Source organism: Octopus bimaculoides, chromosome 3, assembly GCF_001194135.2.
Source record: "Octopus bimaculoides isolate UCB-OBI-ISO-001 chromosome 3, ASM119413v2, whole genome shotgun sequence".
Taxonomy (NCBI): domain Eukaryota; kingdom Metazoa; phylum Mollusca; class Cephalopoda; order Octopoda; family Octopodidae; genus Octopus; species Octopus bimaculoides.
The window spans coordinates 127,357,480-127,370,749 of record NC_068983.1 but is presented as its reverse complement, the minus strand read 5'-3'; positions in this window follow the sequence as shown (position 1 = coordinate 127,370,749).

Sequence of the window (13,270 nt, the reverse complement as noted above, 5' to 3'; positions counted from 1 at the left end):
TGCATTAAACAAAACCTAAAAAAACTAGATATATATGAAAGTGATTGGGAAGATGTTCTGGATCGAAGCAAGTGGAGAGCTGTTGTCAGGACGAGCTGTGATGTCTGGGAGGGAAAGATGTTTCAGCAACTTGAGCTTAAGCGGGCCTGTCGAAAGGGAAAAATTGTAAACAATGGAGAGTATAGGATGTGCGTTGTGTGTGATCGCGTTCTTCTTTCAAAAGCAGGATATGTGAATCACATGAAAACACATGAGGGTAGAAATTCCAGACACCCTAAATACCAACCGCCTTCTGCGACCTGTGGCATATGTCACAACGTTTGTAAAACAATACCCGGACTTAAGAGACATATGCTGGTTCACAGAGGCGTTTTCTTAGGATCAGATGCCAGCGAGCAAGGATCGAGAGGCCTGAACATTTGTCATCTGTGCTGTAGACATTGCCGCTCAGCAGCCGGACTTCAAAGTCACTTGAGGGCTCACCAACGGAGTGATTGTACTGCGTGATGATATGTGTGGATTGTTGATGGGATGGCTATCGTCTGTCAAGAGGGAGCAGTCGTCACACACGCGCAGACACACACACACACACACACATACACACACACACACACACACACACACACACACACATATATATATATATATATATATAGACATATATATTCATGTACGTATGTGGGTATGCATATATGTATATATGTATTTTTGTATGTATGTATGCATGTATGTTTGCAAGTACAAACTATTCTGGATATCACATATGCCGTGTAGACAACAGCACATACTCACAACTCCTACAAAATAATGTTATTAGAAATTACACTAAAGCTAGCCCCCTAGATGATAACGACAATCATAAAAAGCTAGTGTCATCCTCGCTAGGTTTAGAGTAGATAAAAAGTAAAGATCCTTCCAAAAAAAAAAAAGAAAAAAAGAGAGGCCTTTATAACTATTGAAGACCATAAAAAGAATTTCCTATATAATCCAAAATGCAGACTAATTAACACTGCAAAATCAGAAGTTGGTATAATTAGTAAGGTATTTTCTTTTTTTTTTTAATTAATGCTAAAGTTATAGGGGCAATTAATTTAATACAATGGTCCAATAGTATAGAAGTTGGTAACTAGTTTAAAGCAATTAGAAATAAGAATAAAGCAAGATTTACACAATTTTATATTGCAGATTTCTATGTATCTATTTCTAGAAAACTCAAGTATCCCTTCCAACCGAACAGGAAGGGATACTTGAGTTTGTTCAAAAGCTTCGTAGCACGGTTTCTTCACTTGTCCTTGATGGCTTGGGATAAAAATTGCCTTTTTTCATCTTGTATGAGGAATACCGAATGTCTTCATGCACTACCTGCGTGATGACAAACTCAGATACTCCCATTACCCTGGAGACAGACCTAATACATTGTAGGGAGCTTTGTTTTTTCTATTGCACTATATCGAAATGAAGCTCAAGTAATATGAAGCAACTGGCTTTAATTATTAAATGTGCAATAATTCATGATATGTCATTTAATACTGCAATCATGTAAATCGTTATTGGGAGTTTAGCATTGGTTAATATCACTGTTAGGCTTTACCCTGCCTTTCTAATTTAATCTGCGACTAAATGATTAACTATTTATTATAGGTATCCGGCATTGTTTTGGAAGAAGTGTATGTCTACGTCCCTATTTTTGACGAGCTGGTTATATAGGCAAATGTCTGAACAAGATGATGAAGAAAACCGTTTCAGCGTCACCAATAGAATATTTCCTTTTTCATGCTTACTAATCCCACTTGCGTTTAGTTAAAATAGAATTTTCTTTCATTTAAAGGAAGTATGATTTTCTTTTTCTTGCAGGGCGATGTGACCAAACACATCTCTGTTTGTTATTAAATTTAAAATCATGTTCGTCTCGCGTACTAAGTCAAACTCTTGAAATGTAATGGATAATCAAGGCAGAATAATCACCAACATAATTGTATGGGGTTTCGTATAACAAAATAATTAACAGAAGCTGAGACATTTTGCCATGAAGAAAAATGTCAAGTAAACAAAGGTTGCGTTAAGAAATAGAATGTTGCTTAATTAACATCACGAAAGAAAAGAAACGCTTGCTATCAATGGAAGTATATTTTAATTAAACTAGTCACGAACTAGAAGACAGCTCAAAGCTCACATTTTATTTTTATTTTTTCACCTGATTACAATGAAAGTACAGATATGTTTTTAAACAAAGAAGTTTTTAGTAAGCAGATACATAGCTAGATACCTAAATAATATAGCTGTATACACTGTGTAGCAGTAACATGTAGCTTTAAATAAGAGAATGTTCACAGCATAGTAGACATTATATAAATTTCCATTGTAAATAACGTAAATTCGTGGAAAAAAATTGTTGTTGTCGAAATATGTTTCATAGTGTAAGAAGGACACATTTGATAGACTTAGCTACACTATACTTGGAAAAGATACTGCTCTATCAAAACACTATTTTTGGAGAGGCATACTTGCTGTTGCCATTCTGAAAAATATATAGCGAAAACGTAAAATAACATAAATATCATTAACGAAGTGTGCAATATATGGTTGATACTAAATCGCTATTGAAATGCGAAAAGAGATAGTTTACAAAACGCAGCGATAATAGAGACGCTGATGTTGTGATCATCCAGTTATTTCGCCGAAACCTCATTTATTTCAAACGAATCTATACGTTTATATTTTGCATGATTCTATAGAATCAATGAAACTATAAATGATTTAATAGCTCCAATAACGTAAGGTGGAAATTATATACCAGTTGAAATGTCATATTTCAAAATGACTTTAATAATAAAAATCATGTGAAGTATATAAAATCATGGTATGTGCTTTAAGCCATTTCGGCTGATAGGGCAACTGGTTTTGAATAATATTTATAGCATTAGTGTTTGAAAGATTCATGTGTGTTCTATTATTTATTCTGAGGAGGAAAAACGTTATTTAGTCAATGGGGTTTCTATATATACATGAAGAGATGTGAATAGAGTTTAGGAAATAGTAAATGACATTAGAGTGTTCAACCATCAATTTAAAATTTCAGTATGAAAGGTTTAGGCGAAATTAAATATGTATTCTAATTTCAATAAGCAAGCTACTCTGGTAATAAAAGTTTCACGTCGGATTTGGAGTACTATGAGAGGTTGGAGCATTGTGAGAAGTTAGAGTATTTGCGTGAAAGGAAGGGGAAATGATTGTGATAGGGCAACAGTCTAAATCACTGAGATTTTCTATTTAAGGATGTAATTAATATTTTATTCCACACCTCATCTACCTCCATATTTTGGACCCAGTTCGCTAACGCTTCAATACATTTTACTCTTTTCTCAAACCTCATATTTTCTCCCATTTTCTTTTTTTCTTTTTAATTGCCTTCTTGTCAGATTATCACCTTTATGTTTTTCTAATAGTTAACGAAATGAAGAACTACACTTTACCTGCATTACATTGTGCAAGCCTTATTAAATTCTATGCTCGAAGAGCTTGGAATTGTTTCTCTCCTCGCCCTTCCGTCGAATGAAAGCAGAGCGAAATGTCGCGATACAAGGCTGAGTTGCTGGAAAGGAGAATTTGTGAATAACAATGAGATTTGATCGGTAATAGATGAGTTACTGTAAAGAAACAACTGTAACGAAATTATTAAGACTCTGTGTTTAGAGAATTAAGATTAACCAATGTTCAGTTAACTTATAATCTGATTAAATCATTTTTCAATCTGAAAACTGTATTATTAATATGAGAAAGACACAATGGCATATGATTATGAATAGGTGAATTGGAAGAAAATTAGATATCATACCTCTCAAAATATATTCCACCTGTTTGCTTTTCCATTTCAAAATCCATCAAGTACAAGTTTGTTTTCAGATTCCAGGTGTCAGTAAGCACAGAAACAGTTTAAGCCGATGGACTGATCGAAATATTCGAAGGTTTAAATGAAAGCTTTCTAATATTAGGTTGGATTTTGGTGTTCGAAATCCCCCAGAAATTTAGGAATTCAAATTGTTGTAAAGTTATTCAGTTTAAGAACACGGCATGGTCTTTGGTAGAATTAATACAAGTTCGCTCATCAACAAGTTGTTGAGGGTGAGCTTCGGTTTCCGAATGTCACATTAACACTCCTGCCATAGGTTTGCGAATATTGCCTTCCCTCATTTGCAGAACATAAAAGGACAAGGGCTGTTCCCTTCAATCCTGAATAATTGGTATTAACACTGTAATTGTCGTCAAGATTATGTCAAGGAACGAGTGTTGCATTTTGTTAATTCGATCCAGCATAGTTATACCCATAATGATATATTCATAGACAGCGAAGAGTCAAGTGTTTAGAAGTATACTTTTACAAGCTAAACATGCATAAAAGGATTCTCGCAAAAAAATCACAAAGAAAATTATCATGAAATAAAAATCCGGTGAGCTTGAATTGTGTGTATACTACGAATATCTCTATCCATAAGATATTCGGTGAAGGTACATACATCAAAACTTATTACTGGACGTGTATGATATAGGCCAACTCACGTTAAGCATGATTATGTTTTAGAAAATACTTCTAATATATTTGATTCTTAGCATTTTTCCAATTCAGAGTATGTTTCTTTAGTTTATTATTATCAAACTAATTCAATTTCCGTATTATCATTAAGAAATTATATCATTTAATATGTGTGTGTGTGCTTGCCTGTGTGTTTGTGCTTGTGTGCGTATAGCAATTCAAATCCTGGTGAGTTGGCGGCTGATTCGTCTTCAGGAAAAGAGAACTGTGGCAAAATACATAAATGCGATCCTGGCGGATCATTGTAACGGTTTGTATCGTGTCCTCGGTGTTGACAATCTTACAAACCTTTACCTAGATTAAAATCACATGAGAGGCACATACACAAGTAACAACAATTTTAACAAGCCTCGAGGCTTAGTAAATAGATACTTGCCATATATATGCAAGCCGGCACTCTGTCGGTTACGACGAATAGCGTTCCGACAACAAAGCAGCTTTACAGATGCGCGTCACTTTAACGTAATTCTCAGGGAGATTCAGCGAGGCGCAGAATGAGATGAGGCTGGTCCTTTGATATACAGCTTCTCCTCAATTTTCCCAGAGGAGTAGACTGGAACAATGGGAAATACCGTGCCTTATTAATGGAAAAGACGTCCTGCTGTGTGTAAAACTCACGACCTTATGATCGTAACTCAAATGCCCTAACCACTAAGCCATGAACCTTCACACACACACGCGCCTATATTCATAAAGGACGACGGACCTAAAATTGATTCCTTTATGTCTCCTTTTTTCAGGAACAGATCGATGTATTTCTGAGCAGTCATCGGTTTTGGAGAGCGTAAACATAAGCTTGAGTTCTAGTTGTGGAAGGCTGGAGGCCAATTGATTTGCTCTAAGTATCGAATTGCCCCTAACTGGCTGCTGCTTAATTCTCTGTGAACATTGTAAAAAATGTAAGGTGCAACATGGATAAAATCAAAGGAGTCTATAAAGATGGGATCAGTAGGAAGTGACACAGCAGGTTTTCTGACTGCGTCTTTGCGCTGGAATTCATCCACCATCTCTGAACAGAGACTTAGGCTCGATCCAGATTGATACCAGACCATGCTGGAGATAATAGTCAAATCGTATCTGTAGAGATTTGTGGCTTAAAGTCAATATGCGTGACAGCAGGAATCAGCTCCTTACCATAATTCTGGAAAGGGTCAAAAGTGATTGGCAGAGAAATTCTATATCTTCAAGGGCCCAAATATCTGATTACCTAATTCCCTTGATTGTAATCGTACGGATAGCTATATAAAAATATCATTGCGGAAGACACCAATCGCTCTGTCTGTAGCACCAATACCAATTTGGTAGCCAAGATATTGGAGATGTTCGAAGATTTTCCCAGGGAAAGAGTGAAGGAGGAGAGTGACAGTTTCCAGAGTTATTTTCAGACCGTGCTGGAGGCTGAGTTCAGCTTTAATCTACTTGATATATTTTGATCTTTAACAATACACTTATCTTTGAATGGGATAATGTGTTTTCTTTTCGTTTTATGGAAACTGTGACATTTATCCAGATCATACTATATGTAGGGCATCCTTATATAGGATTTTCTGGAAATACAAATTCCATGAAAATAGTAGAGCCGTATTGATGAAAATAGTAGAGCCGTATTGATGAAAATAGTAGAGCCGTATTGATGTTTTTTTTTTTTTGCCCGAACGGACTTGAATATTAACACAACATTATCAGTTGTGAATGTACTGAAATTTGGAAAGCTAAATTAGATATGTTAACTCTATGAGTTAACTAAGTGATTGTCACTTATGAAATGTAAGTGAAAGATTCTGGAATTAGCAACTTGCTTTATGTTACTTTATTAGATTTTGTAATCTATCTAAAATCTGTTCCACCACCAATTACATTCTGTTTTGTCTCCTATAATATTTTGAAAGCACATTATATTTGGAGAAATATCGTAACGTGGCAACTAATACTTCATAACATACTCAAAAATAGATATTCCTATTTGAAACACCGTAGAGATAATGGGCCGTAACAACTGTACATCAACATTGTTGTCGTCGTCGTCGTCGTCATCATCATCATCATCATCATCATCCTCATCATCATCATCATCACCACCACCACCACCACCACCACCAGCTCTTCCTAAATCCCTCCTCCTCCTCATATTATCATCATCATCATCATCATCATCATCATCATCATTATGATTTGGGCACCTGGCACCTTAAATGTTTTCAGACGATCACAGCGCTCTACCTGTCGGACAATTTGATCAGTGGATGTTCCGCTTTAGCAATTTATAGAGGATCAGTAGCGGCGAAGTGCGACGACGCTCTCGTAGAGACTCTGGACGTCGACGAAAACGAACTGGCTAGTCTACTCCGGAGGCTAGTCTTTCCGGGCGGGATTTATCATGGATATTTTCAAGATGTTTTTAGTCTGAGACTACTACTATTGGGGTGCTTCCGGTTCGTGGTAGTCTTTACAAACACGGATGCACTTTGAGATGGGCTTGTCCAAGATGCACGCAGAATGACGAAACCGTTCTGCACGCCCTCTTTCAGTGTCCGAAAATTGCTGACTTCTTTGGTTATATCGAATATCTGCTGTCATGTGTGGAACGGATCCGTTCATCAGACGTGTTCATATCGATGATTGCCCCGCCGCCCTCCTTTAATCAGACAAGCAAGTCAATTTTCCTTTGCCTGGTGGCCGTGGCAAAAAACGTTGTCTGGTTGGCGAGGTGGAAACGCATGAGAACATATATTGTACTCTTTGGAGATGTCTCAATGACTTTTTTCCAATTTCACATCAAAGGGAAGTTGAGGGTGGAAAAGGATGTAATGTCCTCGAGTGAGTTTATTGAAATATGGGCGAAAGTTGCGAAAATGGCAACAGTAGATATTATTATATTAAGTGTAGAAGAAAGGGAAACGAAGAGGACACTTGCCCTTTGTGTTCAGGGCGATCTTGGACGGTGGAGTTCATCGATTATCCCTAGTGGTCATCCAGTATCGAGAGAACTACTTCACTATTATTTCCCCACTCCTCTTTTCTTTTTTTCTTACCTTTGTATTCTAACGTTATTATTATTATCATTAAAATCATTATTATTAGTAGCAGCAGCAGCAGCAGCAGCAGCAGATGCAGCAGCAGCAGCAGCAGTAGTAGTAGTAGTAGTAGTAGTAGTTGTAGTAGTAGTAGTAGTAGTAGTAGTAGTAGTAGTAGTAGTAGTAGTAGTAGTAGTAGTAGTTAGATATTTATAACCCAGTACAATAACTGAACGACGAAATTATGATGTTGAGGTTACTTAATCTCTTAAAGTAGTGAACTTAAACGGAATATTTTGAGCGTAACTTCTGTTTGACATTCAAGAATTTTAACTTGGAGGAGCCGTTTCTGTATTAGTATTTCGAAATTTATTACGGCTCCAGCATTCCAACTATAAATCCTCACACAGTGAAGTTTTAATCCTCCCAATGACGCGAAATTAAGTAGCACTAAAGCTCTTAGGTTGACACTTGTAATTTTCATGTTACGACCTTAAGGAAAATATTACATTCTTGGAGTTATGTTATAGCATCCTTTTCTCCATACAATTTGTAAGATCGGTAGGGATTCTATGCAAGTATGTTATAGGAAACGATTAAGAACGCTTCGATGGGCAGTAGAAAACAGAACAGCAACAACAACAACAATAATAATAATAATAATAATAATAATAATAATAATAATAATAATAATAATAATAATAATAATAATAATAGATCCTCTGATGCAATAATAAGCACTGGCCCCCGTGGCTTTTGATCTTAACTGGTACGATGTGTTTTCACGTATATGTTTTTGTCTTGGTGTAATAGATGAGCTACAGCAATTATTCTGCTGAATACCATAGATTTGCTTGTCAGGTATTTTACCTCACCCAGTTGAGTATGTCCTTTGGTGGCTAACCATATATGCATCTCTGATCACGAGCAGAAGTAGTGGAGGAGCACCATACGCATGTGCTGTTAGGAATTACTCGGGGTTTGAATAAATCACCTCTCGAAAAATGGGTGTGTCGTTCAATATTCTTAAACAACCCTTATTCAAGGATATTTTGAGCAGGATCGTCTACTCGACCCGAAGAAAATTCTAATTGGACCCCACTTGCAAGGTCATGTGCTATTTATATTGATATGAGATCAACATTCGCGCTCATTTGGCTGTGATGTATGAACCTTGTGTACCCTTATTAGACGAATATTCATGATGGGCATATTGGGCTTCATATGTTTGTACCCGAGAATTACTTTGATGGCATGCACTGCTCTCTCACACAATGATGATAATATTATTGCCATACCAGCTCAAGTTTGACAACAATACTAACTTTTCATTAGGGCTTAAAAACAAGAAAATAAATGTAAGCGATTGTGAAGGATGCTTTTAGAAATATGAATATGTTTGTTGAGCTTTGTTTTAAAATTACGTACAATGCACATGCACTTATTCACAAACTCACACATATATACATGCACAAACATATTTGGGCGGAATCATAATTAGTATCATAAAACACAATATTTTTAAAAGAATATAATAAAAACGAAATAAGGACAGATTATGGGTTTGGATGTGTTCATATTCTTTAGAATTATATTGGTTTTGCAAAACTCATCAAATGCATTGATATATCATATTTGTTGTTAAAATACAGTCTTTCGGAAATCTGTGGCATCAGCAAATGCGTAATGCACTCTATTAATTGCTTGTGTTATTTTGGCGAGTAATGGTGAGCTATAGTAATTGTTTATACACTTAATATTCTTCATTTATTTTCTGAAGATGCACGTCACTGTCGCGAATTTCCGTTTGCATTTGCGTTCACACTTATCTGAGAATTGCTTGTCACCTTTTTTCGTGGTGTATACATAATACGGTTTTAAATTCACTTCTTATTTGTCCCACAAGGGATGATGACTATTTAATTCTATTTAGAGTACGGATCTGGGCATAAATGTATTTTATTTCCCATTTCAGACTTTAGGCTAATTCTGTTCTAGGCAATTGAGGTTGTTGCTTTTGTTTTCACTTTTATAAACGTTTTCTCTTATTACTGAATTTAATATAACTTTCTAAGTTTTCTGAGCATTCATCTGTGAAACATCGTTTGCTACAAGAAATGTATTAAATAGAATTTCAGCCCTATATCCTTAATTTCACGCCCTTGGTCTTATTGCCTTCTACTGAGCTTTAATCGCTATTTATGTCAGTATTGTTTAAATTGGTAATGGTGGTGATGAGAGCGATCGCCTCACTGTTACGGACTATTCTTTCGTTTTCTTCATATTCGTTTTGCTGTAAGTTCTGCTGGCACCAGTTATGATTCTTTGTAATTAGAAGGGCAAAGCAGCTTTAAAAGTGCTGTTCCAATTGATGTTTGTCTATTTGCGTCTAGCTGTCAAGCATTTCTTTGAAGAATATTGTGAGTTCTACATATTATGAACATTAAAAAAAAATAGCAAAATAACTCACGACTGATCAGCAAATCAAATATTCGTCAATACGTAAAACAGTCTGTATCTGGTACATATTTAATCGAGTCCGAAAGGATGAAGACAAAGGTGGTCCCGGCGGAATTTGAACTCACAACGTCACACGTATTTAGAAGAGCATTGCCGCTGTAACTTTTCTTCCCATTCCCCACCTGCATTTTATTTGTTTACTTTCATGTTTCTCATTGTATTTGTTTACTTTCATGTTTTTCTTTTTCTTTTTGTCTTCCCCATTTTCTGTATCACATAACTCTGTAAATTAACAATCTGATGTGCTTGTTTTAATGGCCTACCAATTTATACACTTCATTTCTCTGCTCGGAGTTTCAGGAAGACACTCGGCATGACATGGTAACAAATTTGATAGAAGATGCTAATGAAAATATTAATAATAATGATCTTTTCTACTCTACGCACAAGGCCCGAAAATTTTGCAGTTACACACACACACACACACACACACCCACACACACATATATATATATATATGTTCAGAATAACAAGATATTCACAAAGTTGGATGATCATATATATATATTTACATAGATCTTTCTGCCGCTATCGGATTCATCGAAAAGGCGATTTACGGTAAATTTGCTTCGCCTTTTTATGTCAAATTGAAACTGATGATGACTTAGAAAAGGAGTAAGAGAGGGTGAGAAGAGAGAAGAACAAATTAGAAAGGAAGGTGAAGGGGTGAGAGAGTAGGAAAAAGCGGAAGATAGTGAAGATACAGAAGCAAAAAGAAAGTGTGATTTGAGGGTTTATGAAGGAAAGGAAAAGAAAAAAGATAAATTTTGAGAGGGCGGGAGAGGTAAAGCAGGCGTGGCTTCTGTATTAGTTTTCCACTTGGTGATCTTTTGGAAGAGATAGAGAAGAAATGTTTGCATTCACGTTGTCAAAGTTTTTAATTGGAAAACGAAATTTTGTTTTTGATTTTCGCCAGTAAGAATTGTAATTAAATTCGGAGGTCTTAGTTTTTAATTATTTTCTCTTCATTAATATAAGGGGGAGAGAATAGTTGTAGGAATGTGCGCAATTAAAAAAAAAAGATCAATTTCCAGATGTTGCTTTTGATTTAGCAGTGCATGGCTGTTTTTGATAGAGTGATTTTTAAGTAAATACACTTGCTTAAAAGTCTGTGAGTATCAGTATGTCCCAGACTATGGTCGGTTTCTCATTTTCTGTGACTTTTCTTTTCTCTTTCTCTGTTATTATTCCTTAATGTTTGCATAGTTTCCAGGTTTTGAATCTGTCGTGTCTGTGAATATACTCCTTTTCGCATTGAGATGTGTTTAATAGCAATCTAACTCATGTATAGTATTCCTTTCTTAGCTTCTCTTTCATAGATATATATATATATATATATATATATATATATATATATATATATATATATATATATATATATGAGCCTTGTTACTCTTAAACATTTTCTACCTGATTCATTCTTTGTAAATAAGAGCATATATCTTGGTACGTCTTGTTTAAGATTATGAGGAATAACACATCTGCATCTTGACTTTTCAAATAATATCCACTTAACATCCTTTCAAATCATAGTAGTATTCGCCCAAAGCATCGCATTGACCCTAAACATAGTCTGGGATTCAAAGTTCTTTATTGAATGTCAATGGTATTCATTTGTAGAAGAGAAAACAATAACTTAAGGATGAAAGATAGAAAGACGAAACGTAATTCTGTATAAATGCCATACTCCGAAAATTCCATCATCTTTCTCTTTTTTATACTTTTCCTTTCATGTTTGATCTTTTGCTGATGATTCCGTATATTTTTGTCCGACCAATCGATCGATTCATAAAATTGAACCATGTATGCACGCAATTGCCCATCTGAAACATTTGTAACCTGTAATGCACAAATAAATCTATATAACATTATTTCTGTCTATGTTATATATACACACGCACACACATTTATAGACATACATACATATGTATACATACACATGTGTATTTGTGTGTATATGTACGCATTTGTTCGTATATATTCGTATATATGAGCAGAAAATGAATGAATTAGGTGTTATTATTTTTTCTTTATATTCACACACCTGTTCGTTTTCGAGACATCACGTGTTGATGTATTAATCTTCCTTCATAAAAGTTCTTCATTCAAATATGACAACAAATACAAAACTGATGATATTAATCAGGTTAATAAAGCTACAGCAATAAAATAAAATAAAATGTCATTAACAGAGCTATTTAATAACCTTTAGTGTATTGAATTATTTTAGTTATGATAATCAAATACTTATTTACTTACAATGATGCATATTGAGAATATATCGATATATTAATTCTGAAGTAGAATGGAGATATCTATCGTTATTTTGGAATGGTACCGAAATATATAATGGATTTTGCGTGTGCTTTTTAATCAATACATTTATTTATACATATGAATATACGTATATTTATATATACATTAATATTATATACATTCAATCGATGTCATTGCATTATTTTTAAAGTCTGGTACTTATTCTAACAATCAGTGTCACCCAACCGCTGATTTGAAGTGGTGGATGCTAACCAATATCGATTGTTAATCGGTGGTGTGTAACTAAAAAACGGATACACATAAACGGACGCAAAAACAGTCTCACGCACGTACAGAGACGCTGGGATACTTTCAGTTTCCTTCTGTCAAAACCGTTTGCAAACCTTCCAATGTATATATATATATTTCAATAATAAGGGTGGCTTTGTAATTTTCGCACCGAAAGGCAGAAATATATACCGCACTAAACTTACTCAGAACCAGTTGCTAGAACTAAGAGTTAAATCAACTCGTACCCACAAGAGAAATCTTAATTTAATAATTGACAAGGGAGACAAGACCCATCGGCGCCTTGGAATAGCCAGTCACATTTATTTCGCGTTTATATTAGTATTCTTCAGAGGCTATCGAGTAGCGCCTTCGGTTAAATTAAATTTAAATTAAGCCTCGTCAGCTAATAAGATCATCGTAGCAATTATATGCTGTGTCCCTAAAATGTAAAATTCATAATTATAAACAAGGGTGACTTGATCGCAATTTTACACAGGCAGAAATGTATACGTTGCTAAATTAAAACAAATCATGGCAACAAGTAGCACCAAGAAGACACTGGGTCAGTGTTATTGAAGCAACGTATATATATATATAT